This window comes from Drosophila rhopaloa, unplaced genomic scaffold (genome assembly GCF_018152115.1).
Source record: "Drosophila rhopaloa isolate 14029-0021.01 unplaced genomic scaffold, ASM1815211v1 contig_167, whole genome shotgun sequence".
NCBI classification, from domain to species: Eukaryota; Metazoa; Arthropoda; class Insecta; order Diptera; family Drosophilidae; genus Drosophila; species Drosophila rhopaloa.
In genome coordinates, this window is record NW_025335047.1 from 3,857,114 (window position 1) to 3,873,404 (window position 16,291).

A 16,291-nucleotide genomic window follows, 5' to 3' on the forward strand; every position below is an offset into this window, starting at 1 on the left:
CACACAGGGACTATGTGTATTACATATAATTTTGAAGGAGGCCCATCCTTCGAGGTCTGCACACCTGAATGGTTAGCTACCTGGCTAACAAGCCGTCTTGTCCTGTTCTGTCCTGTCCTGTTCGGCTCCGTACTCTGTGCTCCATATTGTACTTAATTTTTTCACCGACGCCGGCTCTGAAGTGCCTTTTTCAATTTCCCCAGAGGCGCTTCCGATCAAACAGGAAGTGCTTAAGTTCAAACTGAAGTAAAAGTGCGCTCGGAACCACCCCTCGAGTCCCGCCACTTCGTCTATCAGGGAGCAACAGTCAGTCAGGAACTCCGGCAAGGAGCCATCATCAAAGGTTGCGTTGTGTGGAATCTGGAGAGCGCTACAAAGGAATCAATACTTAAAATAACTTTAAACCTGGTTTTCCTGATTTGGCTTTTAATAAATTATGGATATACTATTCTTAGACTTTTATTTCTTTCCTCTTAATTAAATATTTGATATGGGATTTTATCGGGCTTGGAATAGTTCTTAGACATTTACTAATATTAATCAGATTTTTTAGATGTGAAATGTTTGTTTATTTTGAAAAACTGATTTCGAAAACAGGATAAAGACGTATTTTACATGGAATTGAATTTATATGAAAAGGATGTTGATGCTTCTTATTACTCAAATCGTATCGTTTCCTTCTTTTGGAAATATATTATTTTAAACCTTTTGTAGAGACTTAAATCCCCGGTCCCCACACTTAAACTTCTCGAATACCCTACGCACCCCTCCCCTTTTCCACCTGTAACTTCATTACGTGGGCGTGTGCGATGCGCCATAAGGTATGTTATATGAGCACAAAGGACATACTGCGCTGGGGGTTGAAGAACATCATATTTCATGTGGCTAATAAACATAGCGCCGGAGTCCGCAATGCGGGAGTCGCCGAGTGAACTGCATAAATTTATTAATGAGTGGGAAATGAGGTATTCTGTCTGCGGGGGAGGACCGCCGAGGTGGGTGGCTTAGCTCAAGGCCACGGGACTGACAACTAAGCCGATGCCGACGGCAGGGACCAGGAGCTTGCGGAAAACAATAAGCCGGGAATTTCGGGGCACCGCCACCAGGATACTTGGGTAGGCTGATTTACGTACCAGCCAGAAGTTGTGCGGGCTCAACATCAACCAGCAGGGCAAATTGAAAGCACACGAAGGCAGCGGCAATTTTTCCTTCCACCGCTGGGGTGAAAGCTAACCAACTCCTGTGATTGATAAATATTTAAAGCGCAGCAACAAAGCGAAATAATTGAAATAAGTGAAGGAGGGTTGCGACTTTTCGCCGGGGGTTGCTGCCTGGCCATGCCCTGCCAATTGTGACAACAACAAGCCAGGATGCTTGTTAACCTCGCCACGCCCGGAGTCTGGGACTCCAGGAGAAAGCCCTTTCTCCCGGAGCTGCTGCACCTTCATTCAATCTAATTCCGCTTCTTATCACTGGAGCTTAGCTGCTCTAAAATGCGAATGACATGCCAAAGTACTCGAGATTCAGCAGATTGTCGCGACGCCCCAAACACAGAGGACTTTGGATGCCACGAGCAGCAGCTTCACGGAGATTGGAGACTGGGAGTGGGGAGCGGGGAGTGGTAAGCGGGGAAGGACTCAGGACACGACGGATGGCGGAGCACTCAATGAGCATGCTTCACTGCAGGCTTTGTTTGCCGGATGAGCAGCTGCCGGCTCGATTGTTGGTGCTGGTGTCACCTTCATTACGCTTAAACGGCTCTTAGCTTTCCATCAATATAAATATTTTCAGTCGTATTTCTTATTTTATTGTGCTTATGAATGCAATTGTTACGCGAAGAATCGCAAATTCTAACAAAAAAAAAATAATTTTTGAAAAGGTCAACTATCAAATTATTTTAGTACATAAAAAAATATTCAAAGCCAATACATGTACATTTGTACACTGGTAAAGCGATAAGAAGACTTAACAAATTTTAATAAAAAGCCGAATTTTATATACACTTATGTATATTTCGATTCCAAAAACCAGTTAAGCTAGATCGATTTCCCAATAAATTTTTTAAACGTTCCCAGTGCAGCTATTTGATATAAAAATTAATCAACGTTAAAATGTAAAATTTTAACGCAGATTTTTTAAGAGTCAATCCACAAGTCGAATGAGGTATGCCACTTTGAAATCGGATTAAATTTGGTAAAGTTATGGAGTCTGGAAGTCCAATTGAGGGTCATCTCATTACAAGTCATCGCAAACTTAAAAAAACTAACATGAAAATGGGTCAAAAATTTGATCATCGTTAAAATGAAAATTTTGAATGCAGATTTTTAGATAATGAAACCACAAGTCTTTAGAGGTATGCCACTTTGAAATCGGATTAAATTTGGTAAAGTTATGGAGTCTGGAAGTCCAGCTGGGGGTCACCTCATTTAAATTATTGGAAACTTGGAAAAAACTAACATGAAAATGGGTCAAAAATTTGATCAACGTTAAAATGAAAATTTTGAATGCAGATTTTTAGATAATGAAACCACAAGTCTTTAGAGGTATGCCACTTTGAAATCGGATTAAATTTGGTAAAGTTATGGAGTCTGGAAGTCCAATTGTGGTCACCTCATTACAAGTCATCGGAAACTTGGAAAAAACTAACATGAAAATGGGTAAAAAATTTGATCATCGTTAAAATGAAAATTTTGAATGCAGATTTTTAGATAATGAAACCACAAGTCTTTAGAGGTATGACACTTTAAAATCGGATTAAATTTGGTAAAGTTATGGAGTCTGGAAGTCCAATTGTGGTCACCTCATTACAAGTCATCGGAAACTTGGAAAAAACTAACATGAAAATGGGTCAAAAATTTGATCATCGTTAAAATGAAAATTTTGAATGCAGATTTTTAGAGAATGAAACCACAAGTCTTTAGAGGTATGCCACTTTGAAATCGGATTAAATTTGGTAAAGTTATGGAGTCTGGAAGTCCAATTGGGGTTCACCTCATAACAAGTCATCGGAAAATTGGAAAAAAACTAACATGAAAATTGGTCAAAAGTTTGATCATCGTTAAAATGAAAATTTTGAATGCAGATTTTTAGAGAATGAAACCACAAGTCATTAGAGGTATGCCACTTTGAAATCGGATAAAATTTGGTGAAGTTATTGACTCTTATGTGCCCTTGTGGGTCACTTTTTTACATGTCATCGTATAGTAGCACAAACGGGGTTTAATATTAATTACACTTTATTTAGACTTGACCGTTCTCTCTTAGTTCTTATGCGCAATTGCTTTAATTTACATGGCGTCGGTTTTAACATTAGACAACGCGAAGTTGGCTGCGATCAGCACCGATAGTTAACATTTCAGAGTTGCCAGACTGGCAACTATATAAAAGCTAATTATTCTAAGTACTAACGATTATTAACCATCTAAACGTAATATTTAAATAATAGAGTTATACCACTAAAACATATTCATAACTGTGTATACTCGTACATACTAATATATATAGTCAGTGACTTATCCTACTACAATCGGGAAGCTTAAAAAAAATGACATGGAATGACATGGTCAAAATTTTGATCAACGTTAAAATGAAGAATTTGAATACAGATTTTTTTAGAATCAATCCACAAGTCTGAAGAGATATGTCACGTTGAAATCGGATTAAATTTGGTGAAGTTATGTTATTTAGAAGTCCAAATGTGGGTAACTTTGATGATTTTGTTAAAATATTTTACTTGTAAAAGAAGTCAATGCTATAGAGAGTAGAAATGGAAAAAGATTTAAATAAAGCTTTACCCAGAATTAACCTTTTCATTCATTCCCATTTTAAAGGGTACTTCAATAGCATCCTTCAGCCACCTTTTTACATCTTTCGTCCTGGTTTTTTTGGTCCTTTTACTTGGCTTGCTGCGTAGCTCTGGCTTTGTTTGACTGACGTCTGTCTGTGCCCACATAATGTCGCCATTCGGGCAGACATTGTTTGATTTGAATTCATTGTCGTGTAATTTGTGCAGCACGTCCTTCTTTTTCCCCAGCGAACTCCGTCTTTTTCGCGCTCCTTACTCGGAGCATTTCGTGTCGCTAATTACACTGTAATTAAAATTGCTGTATTTACAGGCAAACACACACTGGCCCCGTGTGAGTGCGTGCAAATATTTTTAAAAAATACATATCACATGTACATTGCGCATACGCCGCGTGCACCGCTCGCTCTTGCATGAGCTTTGTAAATTAAGCGTGAAGCGGGCTCCAGTCCGCTTTATAGTCTCCCCTTTTTTTGGAGGGGCGTGGCCGGCATTTAACACATTTCGCCCACGTCGATAACAAGCTGCCACTGTTTGGGCAGCCATTAGGCGACCGGGGCCACCTCGATTCCTTTTTTTTTTCGCCCATTTGGAATGCGAGTGCGCCATTTTAATTGCTTTTCGCCGGCCGTCATGCATGCTGGGGCCAAAAATAGTCGCCTAAGAGTGCTTTTGCGTGTAGCTATTTCCAACTTAATTAATAGCAAACACACGGCCCCGCAAAATGCAACGAAAGCAGGGCCGCCAGGAAACAAATGCAGGTGGCAAACGGATTGGGATTGGGATTGGAATAGGGCTTGGAATTGGTAATACATATAGTACGTACAACTTTTAGTTTTCAGCCCCAGCACTTGATTTATGCGGCCATCCGTAGTTTATGCATAATGCAGCTCGTAATTAGTGAGGCAAATGTACGAAAACATATAGTGCCAGGGCTCAAGCTTGGGGGCTTAGTCCTCGGAATCGGAGCCAGGACATCTAATATTTATTATCAGTAAATTACAATTGTCTTTTACATGCATGCGATTAATTCCATTGCTGCTGGTCATAAATATTTATTTACAACTCTTCCGAAAAACCTGTCAGGGCCACTGGCGTTTGTTTGCCGGGCATTTTGGCTTTTGTCCTTCCATCTTTGTCTTCGGCTTATGGCTTTCAGATATGTCCTGGATTTTTCAATGACATTTGCAGTTTTAATTAAACAACAAATAATAATTTTTAGGACCAACTAAGCCCCCAGCCAATCGATCTGCCCTCTTTACCCGGCAAGTGAAATATGTGTGCTCCGATTCAGAGTTCATTTTTCAGCAAAAATGCATCAAACATATAGATTTAATTACTTTCGACTCGGACAAACAAAGATTGCCGGAGGTGCCAGAATCAGGAACAAATTAACTTTATTGCTTCTGGTTTCTGTTGGGAGTGCATATATATATATATATGGCAGTGTCCTGCCCGCTAATGAAGTGAAATTATCTACTTACTCCGGCGTCGTAGTCCCTGGTATCCTCACCTTCAGCAGGTGTGCATGGAGCGATAATGATTGTAATTAATTTAATTTCGTTATATTTTCATCTAGACACAGCGAGTGGCGATCCTCCGCAATGCGCTAAATGCTTTCTGTTTTCAGTTTTCTGTGACTTTTGCCAGCGTCCCCTGCTGTTTACTGCGTTTTTCCGCTGTTACTCGAATTTCTATGCCGAAAGAAAAACTTTTAATTTTCTGGTTATTTACGGTCTTAATTTTAAATTTCATGGATCTCAACTTTACAATTGCATTTCTCAGTAAAAAACTTTAGCTTCTGAATTTAAACAAACCATAAGGATTTTATATTTCGCAACTTGCTTTCAGAATCTAAGAAAATAATATTTATTATTATCCAATAGAATTTTATCTGATTTAAGTGAAAAGATTAAAATTCCATTTTAAATTGTTATAGAGCTTAAATCATGTGTTTAAGCATATTAAATTCTTGGATAAAAATTAATACAAAATCTTAAAAACCCCCTCGTTTTTTGTGTCCTTTTCTTTCTCTGCACTTTATTCCTTTCGCCTCATTACGTTTCGTGTCTTGGTTGTTTTTGTTTTTTAAGGCATGCTTCATTTGCAGTTACTGTGCCACTGGGCTTTAGCAAAATCAGTTAACTCCCTTTTGCTAATTACTAAAGTTTTATTTCGGTGGTCCACCACCCCGCTACCTGCAAAACTGGGGACCCAATAATCTTGATGTTCGTGCTGGGAACGTATGCTCCATGTGCGGAGGGTTAATTAAAAGCCGTAAAACTTTCAGTATTTCAGACGGTGATTGCATTGCACACTGTTCTGGGGAAACAGGCTCGTTTTGCAGCCCCAGCTGTCCGCCACTTTGACAGTTGCAGTTCAAATGTCAAGTGCACTCCGCTGCAGATACAAAGGATACCCGGGGAGTGGAAGGGCCTTGTGATTGACAACAGGAGCATGTAAACGAAACTCCATCTTGAGTGCGCCGCAAGGACAGCACTTTCCTCATCGATGGTCGATGAAGTGCAGCTCTGCAGCTCCGCACTCTGAACTGCGCACTCTGCACTCCCATTCTCCATGCTGCATGCTCCGGTTGCCAAAAGGTAAATATTTTTGCCTCGGTTATTACATTTTCGAGCACCACTAGCTCGTCGTTTTGTTCCCCTTGCCACCCCTTCCAGATTCAGAATCAATCAAGTGTTCAAATTTTAATCAGTTGCCCGTTCAAGTACTTCCATCAACTCTTAAAGTTTGATGCCACAAGGAGGGAGCACCCTTTGTCCGCCAGTTCCGAACGGATGCCCCCGGGCCACTATCACTGGCCGGGTCGTCGGGAAACCGCAAATTGCAAGTTGCCTTGGCCAAGGATACGCCGCTCCAAGTGCTGGCGAATTTTGATGTTTTTGCCAGATTGATGAACATACCCAAAAACAAGGCTTCGAGTGGCACAAGCAGGAACAGGAGTTGGTGGGGTAGAGGCAGGGGGCAAGGACAAGCCACAAGGCGTCGCTGGAGGAAAACAGAACCCTGCTCCGTTGTTGCTTCATTTTGTGCCCCCTGTTGAAAAACAAATAACAATAATTATCTTGACAACAATTTCCGGTATTTGTGCTCAAGTCGAGCGCAACAAAAGGCAAAATGAAACTCAACTCAACTTCAGAGACGTGCCAAAGGATCCAAAGGAGCCCAGGACGAGCGCTGGAGGGGCACAGGTTTGAATATTCTGCCACTCCCCTTGATTGTGGTGGAGTGGCAACTGGAAGTGGGCGTTGGGGAGTGGCGGTTGTGTTGGCCGTGTTGGTGGCATTGTGTGGTTGGGCAACTTGTAATCATTTGATGAGAAGGTACACTTGGAAACTCTTCAAATGGTCTTCAAAAATTGTATTTAATTCAGGGGAAAAGCAACTTTTTGATTATATTTTAAGTTTGATGCTTTTGGAAATTTTTTTAATATTTATATTCTTTACTATATCGTTTTTCCTAACTGAAATATAATTCAATCATGGCTTATTCAAAGGAACATGTTAATAATAAATTATATCTTCTAAGATGTTATAAACGAATGAGTACAAAAAATAGTTTTAAACTTTGTTTTTTATTTTTATAACTTTTAAAAAGTTTATATTATTTTTCTACCCCAATACAGTTCTTCTGAGTGTATCAGCAGTATGGATGGCTGGCCCTTTTCTCATTACGCAACTGTTTTCTTCCCCTGTCCACTTTCTTGTGGTCTCACATTGGCAACTCGTCACAGAGATATCGTGTCAGAAGTTGCTGTTAGACCTCCGATTCCTAGTGTTCGATAAGGCAAAGGTTGGAGCTGGGCTGTCACTCATTTCCATCCAGCCAATCTGCCGCAGAAGAGTAAACAAAGTCACCCCAACAACCTGTCCCATATCAAAATATTAAATGCTTGCTTGAGCGTGAAATTAAAACATTAATTTCTATATGTATTTAGCAGTGTTATTTTGGCATATTTGATGTAGATGCAAACATTCAGGCTGGTCTTATCGCATTAATGATTCATGAGGATTAACCTTTAAATTTTGAACATAGAACTGTGGATTACCAAGGGCTTAAAGTGATGTATAAATGAAAGTATTTACCTGAATGCCTACAGAATTCCAACACAATAAGTTTTGAAACACTAAACGTCAACTACTTGAGCAGCCACAAAGAAATATTTCCGAGCCATTTCATTCGAGCAATTTCTGGTCTACGAGAGAGTGAAGCGAACCCACACGGGGGAAATATTTTAATTTGTATTTATTTTAATGCTCCAACGCCCTTGTTTTACAACCCACTTCAAAAGGACGTCAGGATGTTTGCCACCCATCCCGTGTCAGCCAGCTGCTCCTGCCGCTGGGAATTCCTTTGAGCTCATGGTCAAATGATTCTCAGATATTCTTTTAATGCTGCACAAGCGACGCCTTGAGCTATGCACTAACTTTCGGCGGTTAACCTGGGACAAAACACCAAGAACCCAAGTAAATAGCCAAAGGACTTTCACACACACACTCACGCGGCCCTAATAAACTTTAATGGGCCTGTTCATAATAATAAAATTTCATTAAATTGCCAGGGAGTAAAGGGGCACAAAAAAAATCCAGTTCTCACAAAAGCATAGGCAAATTTTCGCTGGCTGGCAAATGAAGACGAGTGGTTAAAAAATGTGGTATTCGGGGGAGGATGGGGCATGTGGCATGTGTGAAATTCCCCAAAGAGAGGTAGACTCCTTACCTCCAGTTTTTCGGTTCATCTTTGACCCTTGCATGTGTTGCCGGATGGAAGGCAGAAACAATTCAATTACGTTCCAAAATGGCTGCGCCCATGTACATACATATGTGTGCGAAGGCGAGGTCCTGAGTGTGATGTGTAATAAAGTTTCATTTTATAGACCTGCCAGCACGTCTGGGCAGCTTTTGGTGACGCCACAGCCGCAGTCGCAGCCGCAGCCTCAAAAGCATAACTCGTGCCCCTCAGACTGGGGCCCGGCTTTTCCCCACCGCTTTTCCCCTAGATTTTCCAGCTCCATCTGCAGCTGCAGCTGCATCTGAAAATGTGGCCCGAATTTCACAGAAGAAGAAAATTGAAAGCATTACTGTGGCTCGCTCGTGTTGCTATTGTACTTTTTTGGCCAGCAGCAAATTCTTGTGCCGAAGTTTTGCAATTGTTGTTGCCTTGCAGCTGTCAGAGGAGGCGCACTAAACACTAAATAAAATTTTCTGTTCTCAACTGCGTGAGCACACACACATACGCACGCACATTGGCCGCATGTCCTTGGGCTCTAACACACACACACACACACACACATGTAGTTGTGAAAGGACCCCTACCCGCTGCGCTACTCTGGCATATTGAACGAAGATTTATTGCAGTGCCAGTGTGTCCAAGTGGAAATAAATCAAATAATTTTCCATGTGGAAAAATTTCAAGCACAAAAAATCGAGCTGCAAATTAAAAATAGGACGAAAAAAAGGTGGTCGAAAAAGCAAAACAGAGAGACGAAAAATGAAAAGTCCAACGAAAGTCAAGTGAGGCGCAGGTTCTGGCCCCAAAAATGGACAGGGCTGATTGTGTAATTTACTCATTATACAAGTACACCAACCTTATGTGCATTACGTAAGTGTGTGTGTGCGAGTGCTGCTCATTTCACGTACTGCATATGCATGAAAGGAGGTCCTTCCACTGCCGACCCGCTGTATTTTTATATTAGCACACAGACACCCAAAGGATCCACATCCCCCTTCCCCCTGCCCCCATTGCCACCTAACTGTCATTGTCCAGAAATTAACGAAAATATATACACAAACACACAGGGAGTGCCGAGAGCAAAAATAAAAAGAAACCAAAGGAGAACGGCGAAAGGCGAAAAAGGAATGGAAAGAAAAGTTTTGCATTTCCTCGTGCTAATGTATGTTAATTACAGGGGGATTTTCCATGCGGAGGATTTGCATTTTAATTTATGCACCGAAAAATTTGCGTTTTGCCAGCCACCCCGGCCAAAGTCGTTAAAAGAGGAAAAGCTGGCCAGAAAAAATAGCGAACGCTGAACGGTGAATGGCGGCCCACAAAATAATGGCCAAAATGAGAAGTTACAGTGACGCAATTTGTACACGTCATAGGTGAGAGTGAGTGCATGCATGTGTACGGGCATTGGGGCACTTCATTACCCCGGTGCCAAGTGGACACGCCCCAGCACTGCAGCGGAAATTGCTGGAAATATATTTATTTATAGGCCAAGTACGGATACTTCAACCGCCACCCCAACGAAAGGAGTCTGAAGGCCCGAGCAATTAAGACGACCGCCAGCACCGTGTCCTAATTAGGCCAAGTGCTCAAAAAATTTAAGCAAAATTGAGTAAACGAAGCTTAAACTGAAATTTCGAACTCGGTTTGCACATAAAACAGTTTTTCAGAAATATCTTTTAATACGATTTAATTTCATATATGGCTTAAAAGAAATTTACATAATCAATGATTAACAAAGGCCATTTATATTTATTTATTATTATAAATATGGCATATTTTACATATTTTTATTATTTTATATTATTATTTTATTATTTTGTAGTATTTTATATTTGGCATAAGAGAGATTTACATAATCAATGATTAAGAAAGGCACTTGCTATTAAAACACATGCAAAATAAAACGATCTTACATCCCTGCGCCATATCTTTCTTATGTTCATTATAAATTATATATACAAAAAGCATAAAAAATAACAATATTAGCCAAACCAATTCTTATTAAGCCGATTAACTTGTGTTTCATAAACAATCATAAAAATAAGAATATCACCCTGACTTGCAATTAGCATCCATTTCCATAAATCCCCTCTGTATCGGCCCTCAGTCACTCAATCTACTGCATTTCAAATCGCGTTTGCAAATTGGCATCGGAACCTGAAATTTAATTATTATGTGCGTCCCTCGAAATCGCCTCAATAGGCTCACTCACCCACTTAAGGATCCCGGGAGCTTCGGTGGCGGGAAGATGGGGTCTCCTCGGCTCAGGCCACATGGAGGTCCCTCCACCAAGGCCACTCCACCTCGACCCGTGTCTGTTCAGTTAAATTAATACAAAGCCCAAGTACGTGCACTAATGCTAAGTAGATATGTAGGCATACAAGGCATTTTGGGGCGGGACAAAGCCTACGCTAAGCTGGGCACTGGAATGTGTGTGGGTGTTTTAGCCGGAGAATGAGTGTGTGTGCGCTGGTTAAGCGTCTTACTCAAGTATTTATGTATTTACATTGCGAATATTTAATGGAGATATGCGCTGGATTACAACTACTTGGAGGAGCCAGAGGGGGGGGGGACGTAGGGATGTGTGAAAAAATGGCACGCTCGGAGGTAGCCAAAAGAGAATATTTAAGCAATCAACAACAGCAGCAGCAGTATTCACTAGAGCAGTGCTCAGTGTTTTATTTCACTTTAATAAATATTGCATAACGACTAGGTGGGTGGTGGGGTGAGGTGGAGTGGCGTGGGGTGGCGACGGGATGTGAGAGATGGCGCCCGAGCAGGCACAGAACATCTAATAAGCTAAAAGCGAGCGTCAAAGCAAATGGCAAGCATAATATTCCAATGGCTGCTCCCCACTGGCCTAAGGCTGAAATTATTCAAGCGTTTCTTTAATAGAGACTCGCCCCAGCGGAAAGCCCCTCAAACCCCTGCCCCCTCCCCCATCGTCCTTCGGCCCTTTCCCCCTTGTGTCTGTATGTCTCTGGCTGACTTTCAGCTGGAAACTATTTAAAAAAGCAATTTTTTAGTTAATTAAACGACAAAGACAAGCAAAAGGCAAACAATTTCCCTCGCACATTGCACCATTTGGCTTTGCCATTGCCCCGGGCACTTTTCTCCCAGTCAGACGGACGGACAGACCTCGAGTTGCAGCAGCATTTAGTGGACTGCGAACTGGGAACTGGGAACTTGGGTCTGGGGACGAGGAATTTCTTTTGTCCGAAATTTTCGAAATACCGCAGATCGCTGTACATATGTAGAGTTAACAATCCGATTACTTTGCAGGTTCCTGCTGCGATTCTTATGGCTGACACAAAGTTGCAAAAGGCATAAAGAAACGAACCCATTGCAATCAATTTGAATGATTTTTAATGAGCGGCCTGTAATCGCAATCAAGGTATGAAAGTACTTGCTGTAAACTGAAAAAAAGAGGGATTTTAAAGGAAAGGAAAGCTTTTCATTGATATTAAATAATATACAATAAAAACTAATTCACTTTAAACCCTTGTATCTTCTTTTTTTATGGAAAAGGTTGCAATTGTTATATTAATTTACTAAGATATACTCGTATTTGTATCACTAAAAAATATTCCATTTTCACCATGCACTTTGATTACTTTAAAATTATTCTCTGCCCAAGATACTTTTCTATTTATTATACCCTTGCAGAGGGTATTATAATTTTGGTCAAAAGTGTGCAACGCAGTGAAGGAGACATCTCCGACCCTATAAAGTATATATATTCTTGATCAGGATCACCTCCTGAGTTGATATAGCCATGTCCGTCTGTCCGTCTGTCCGTCTGTCTGTCCGTCTGTCTGTCCGTCTGTCTGTCCGTCTGTCTGTTTCTACGCGAACTAGTCTCTCAGTTTTAAAGATATCGAATTGAAACTTTGCACACACCCTTCTTTCCTTTGCACGCAGTATATAAGTCGGAACGGCCGGGATCGGCCGACTATATCCTATAGCTGCCATATAACTGATTGATCGGAAATGCCATAACTCTGCTGTTTGTTAAGTTAGGAAGTTGGGACTCTCTATGGGTATTATATTTGGCCAATCAATCCGACGTACCAAATTTCATAAGGATCGGCCGACTATATCCTATAGCTGCTATATAACTGATTGATCGGAAATGCCATAACTTTGGTGTTTGTTAAGTTAGGAAGTTGGGATTTTCTATGGGTTATATATTTGACCAATTAATCCGACCTACCAAATTTCATAAGGATCGGACGACTATATCCTATAGCTGCCATATAACTGATTGATCGGAAATGCCATAACTTTGGTGTTTGTAGAGTTAGGAAGCTGGGATTTTCTATGGGTTTTATATTTGGCCAATCAATCCGACCTACCAAATGTCATAAGGATCGGCCGACTATATCCTATAGCCGCCATATAACTGATTGATCAAAAATGCCATAACTTTGGTGTTTGTAAAGTTAGGAAGTTGGGATTTTTTCTGAGTATTAAGAATGCATCATATGAATAATTTTGGAGAATATAATGTACATAATATTCTGCAAGGGTATATCAACTTCGGCTCCGCCCGAAGTTAGCTTTCCTTTCTTGTTTTTATTATAATTTATACAGTCAAATGAAGAAAACATAAAAAAAAAAAAATCTAGTCTTTTTGTATACAATATTGGTTTACCTTGAATCAGACCTTAGGATCTCTAAAAGTCCTAATTATTTTTCGCAGTATGCTTTATCTGCCGGAACCACACACAACTCGTGCGCTAATGATGCCCAACAACAATTGCCGGGAAATGCAAATAAGTCGGGGTCCTGTCGCACACAAATTACTGGTCAGTGGAGAGCCAGTGGAGAATGGTAGATGTTAAATGCAGAATGACCAGCGGAGAGCGGCCACTAAAATGCGCAACTTTGTAAGCCATTTTTGCCATTTCCCAGCTATTTGTCGCATTTCGCTTAGCCATTTATTTATTTGCACTCATTTAAAGTGTAAACTGCATTGTTTTTTTCCACAGCCCCTGTTGTTTCCATCATTGTTATTAAGAACGGCGTAATCATAGCCGTTGGCGCTGCTCTGCTCCTCTTATTTTGTCCCCTTTTTTTTTGAGAAACCCCCAATGGCTGGTATGCTCTAATTAAGTGCATTTACTCTAATGAGCAAAAATGGCAGTAGAAGCAGCAGCAGCAGCAAAAGTGGCTCCATGTCCAGATGCAGTGGCTAAAAACTGTCACAGCTCCGTGAACGTGGCAAACCGTGCGTGAAAAGTGCCCTCCAGCTGGCGAGTTTGGGGCAGCTTTTGTGGTCTCTTTTCTCGGGGTCGACCTCATTTAAGGGCCAAGAACTGAAACCTTTTAGCCGAGCATTGGGGAGATGCAAAATCCCCGCCGTGGCTGCTCGGCATTTTCAGGCATTTGTCTATGCAAAATTTTGTGACGCTCATTAGTGCAATTTGCATGCATAACGGCAAATATGGCCAGCAGCCAGCCAGATGAAGCCTCCGGCCTGTCCAGTTATCCAGCTGTCCGTCTATATATCTATTATATCCACAACAAATACACAAATGCAGGTGCACTTAGCAAAATATTCCCTCATACTCCAGAAGTTACCAAAAAATAAATCATTTCCATATTTCAAATTTTAACTGACTCAATTATATTATTAGTATTACCTTAATCTGAAGCATTATGAATGAGACAAGAATTTGTGGTATGCTTTGAGTGTTGAGCAAACATGGAATCCTTAATTAATTATTAGTCTGGAAAATTCAAGGCATGTATTAACAAATTTTATATCCAAATCGTTATAAACGCTTTTAATATCGCAGTGCTGAGTGACTCGATGCGATGGCCGTTCCTACATTCATCAAATTCAGAGACAGAACAGAGGCATTTGCTCCGTTCATTGTCGAATTCAAATATGTAGACTAGAATTTTTGTATTTGCCCATGCTCGTGTGTTGTGTTGGTGCTGTTCCGGCTGAAAGTGGAAAGGATGCTCCTTGCCTGATTCAGATTCTGATACAGATTCGGCGACACTAAGTAAACAGCAGCGCAGCTGTGCCAAAGGATAACAGCACTCGACTGCAGGCTTTGAAAAATATGCAAATGGCAGCCAACAGACCCCAAAAACTGAAAACCCAGCCCCTCGATCTGTTCGAACTGCCATCACATCCAGATAAAACACAAAACAATCCGAATTAGTAGAAAGCAAAACAAGGCAACGAAAAAAAAAAGAGGAATCGGCAGCAGCACGCAGCACTTTGGCAAAACCAAATTCATTTTCAATTAAGAATTTTTCGGCATATCGACAGAAAATGTCCTATGCCTCCTAATGCCGAGTGCAGGCAATGGAAAAACATTTCAAATGCTAACTAAATAACGCCAACTTCGCACACACATTTGCGCATGTCTGTGCATATTTAGTTTTTCGCAATTTACAGTGCCTGCCACTGCCACTCGCCATTTGGCCATATGGGGTGTCAGAATGTGGTCAAAATGCCAATTGCAAAACAATTGCATTTTGGTTACTTTGCTGTTGAATCCGGAATTTCGATGGCAGCCACCTAACAAACACTGCGACGGCTTCCGTTGACACCAGCCAAAGATAAAGAGTGCAAGAGTGCGGAACACTGGCAGAAATATATTTAATCAAATCGAAAATAATTGGCAATACTAAATCCGTTACAAGATTACAGATTTTGGTAGGATTATTCTGGAAATTTGGATTTTGTAAGAGATTTAGCTCAGCTAACTAGCAGGTAAATAAATAAATTTGTCTGTGTTTTTCTGTATTTCATATCCTAGATAATAATTATATAATTAATGACGAAGACTTGATATATCATGTTTGCATATTGCACTTTTGGAAATTGCCTGTTTGTGTAAAGTTGCATTTTATTTACAATTTCCTTTTTATGGCCAGACCTTAAATAACCATCTTTATTCGTATAATTGATAGAAATTCGATCATTTTTCTGGGTGCACGCCCATCTACATCCTATGACAATTAAACTCTAGATTTTAAGTTAAAAGCAAAATATTGTAGCAGACATGCCAGCCATCCTCACCAGCTCCATTGCTCTACGGCGTGAAATTTCAACTGGATTTTCTTTGGCTCCCACATCGTCTGACGGGGCCATTCTATAAATTGTTAGACGACAACCAGTTCCGTCATATTCACACACAGCCGAATGTGTGCGGCCAACAAAAACCCAAAAAGCAATTAAATTGTACACTCGGCAGTGGCAGCAGGCAAAAGCCAAGCAAATCAACAACAACTATTACCAAACCGTCGACAAAAGACACCAAAGGCATCATGCAACAATATTATAACATTCGCCAACTGCAAAAAATACATCAACTAGACACATACACATACGGGCCCACAGAAAATGGCAAAGTTTTTTATTTGGGGAGAAATTTGTGTGTGTGACAGCCTGACATGCAAATACGTTTAATTTCGAAAACTAAACTAATAAATGCTTCGCTGCAGTGGCTTTTCTGCAACTGAAATTTCCTTTTTTTTACGGTGCACAAAAAAAATGCTGTAAAAACATAAACAAATAGGCAATAAAACTGTTTTTTTTTTACTTTTGCCACTAATGCTTGTGGCATACGAATTGCTAAGAAAAAAACATAATTTAAATCGACTCTTAGATGCCTGATGCCATAAAAAAGGTCTTTGAACAGTATAGAAAAAATATAAAACATTAATTATAATCGCCATTATATTAGCTTATTTAATCGCTATATTGGCATATTT

At 40.5% G+C, this 16,291-nt stretch overlaps 1 long non-coding RNA gene across 1 annotated transcript; it reads right to left on the reverse strand.

Moving 5' to 3' along the window:
* Window positions 1–5,098: 5,098 nt before the first annotated feature.
* Window positions 5,099–5,447, reverse strand: LOC108047407. The gene is made up of 2 exons (XR_001769435.1): window positions 5,287–5,447; window positions 5,099–5,215 (listed from the first exon to the last, which is right to left on the reverse strand). It is a non-coding gene; the product is annotated as an uncharacterized LOC108047407 (long non-coding RNA).
* Window positions 5,448–16,291: the final 10,844 nt, after the last annotated feature.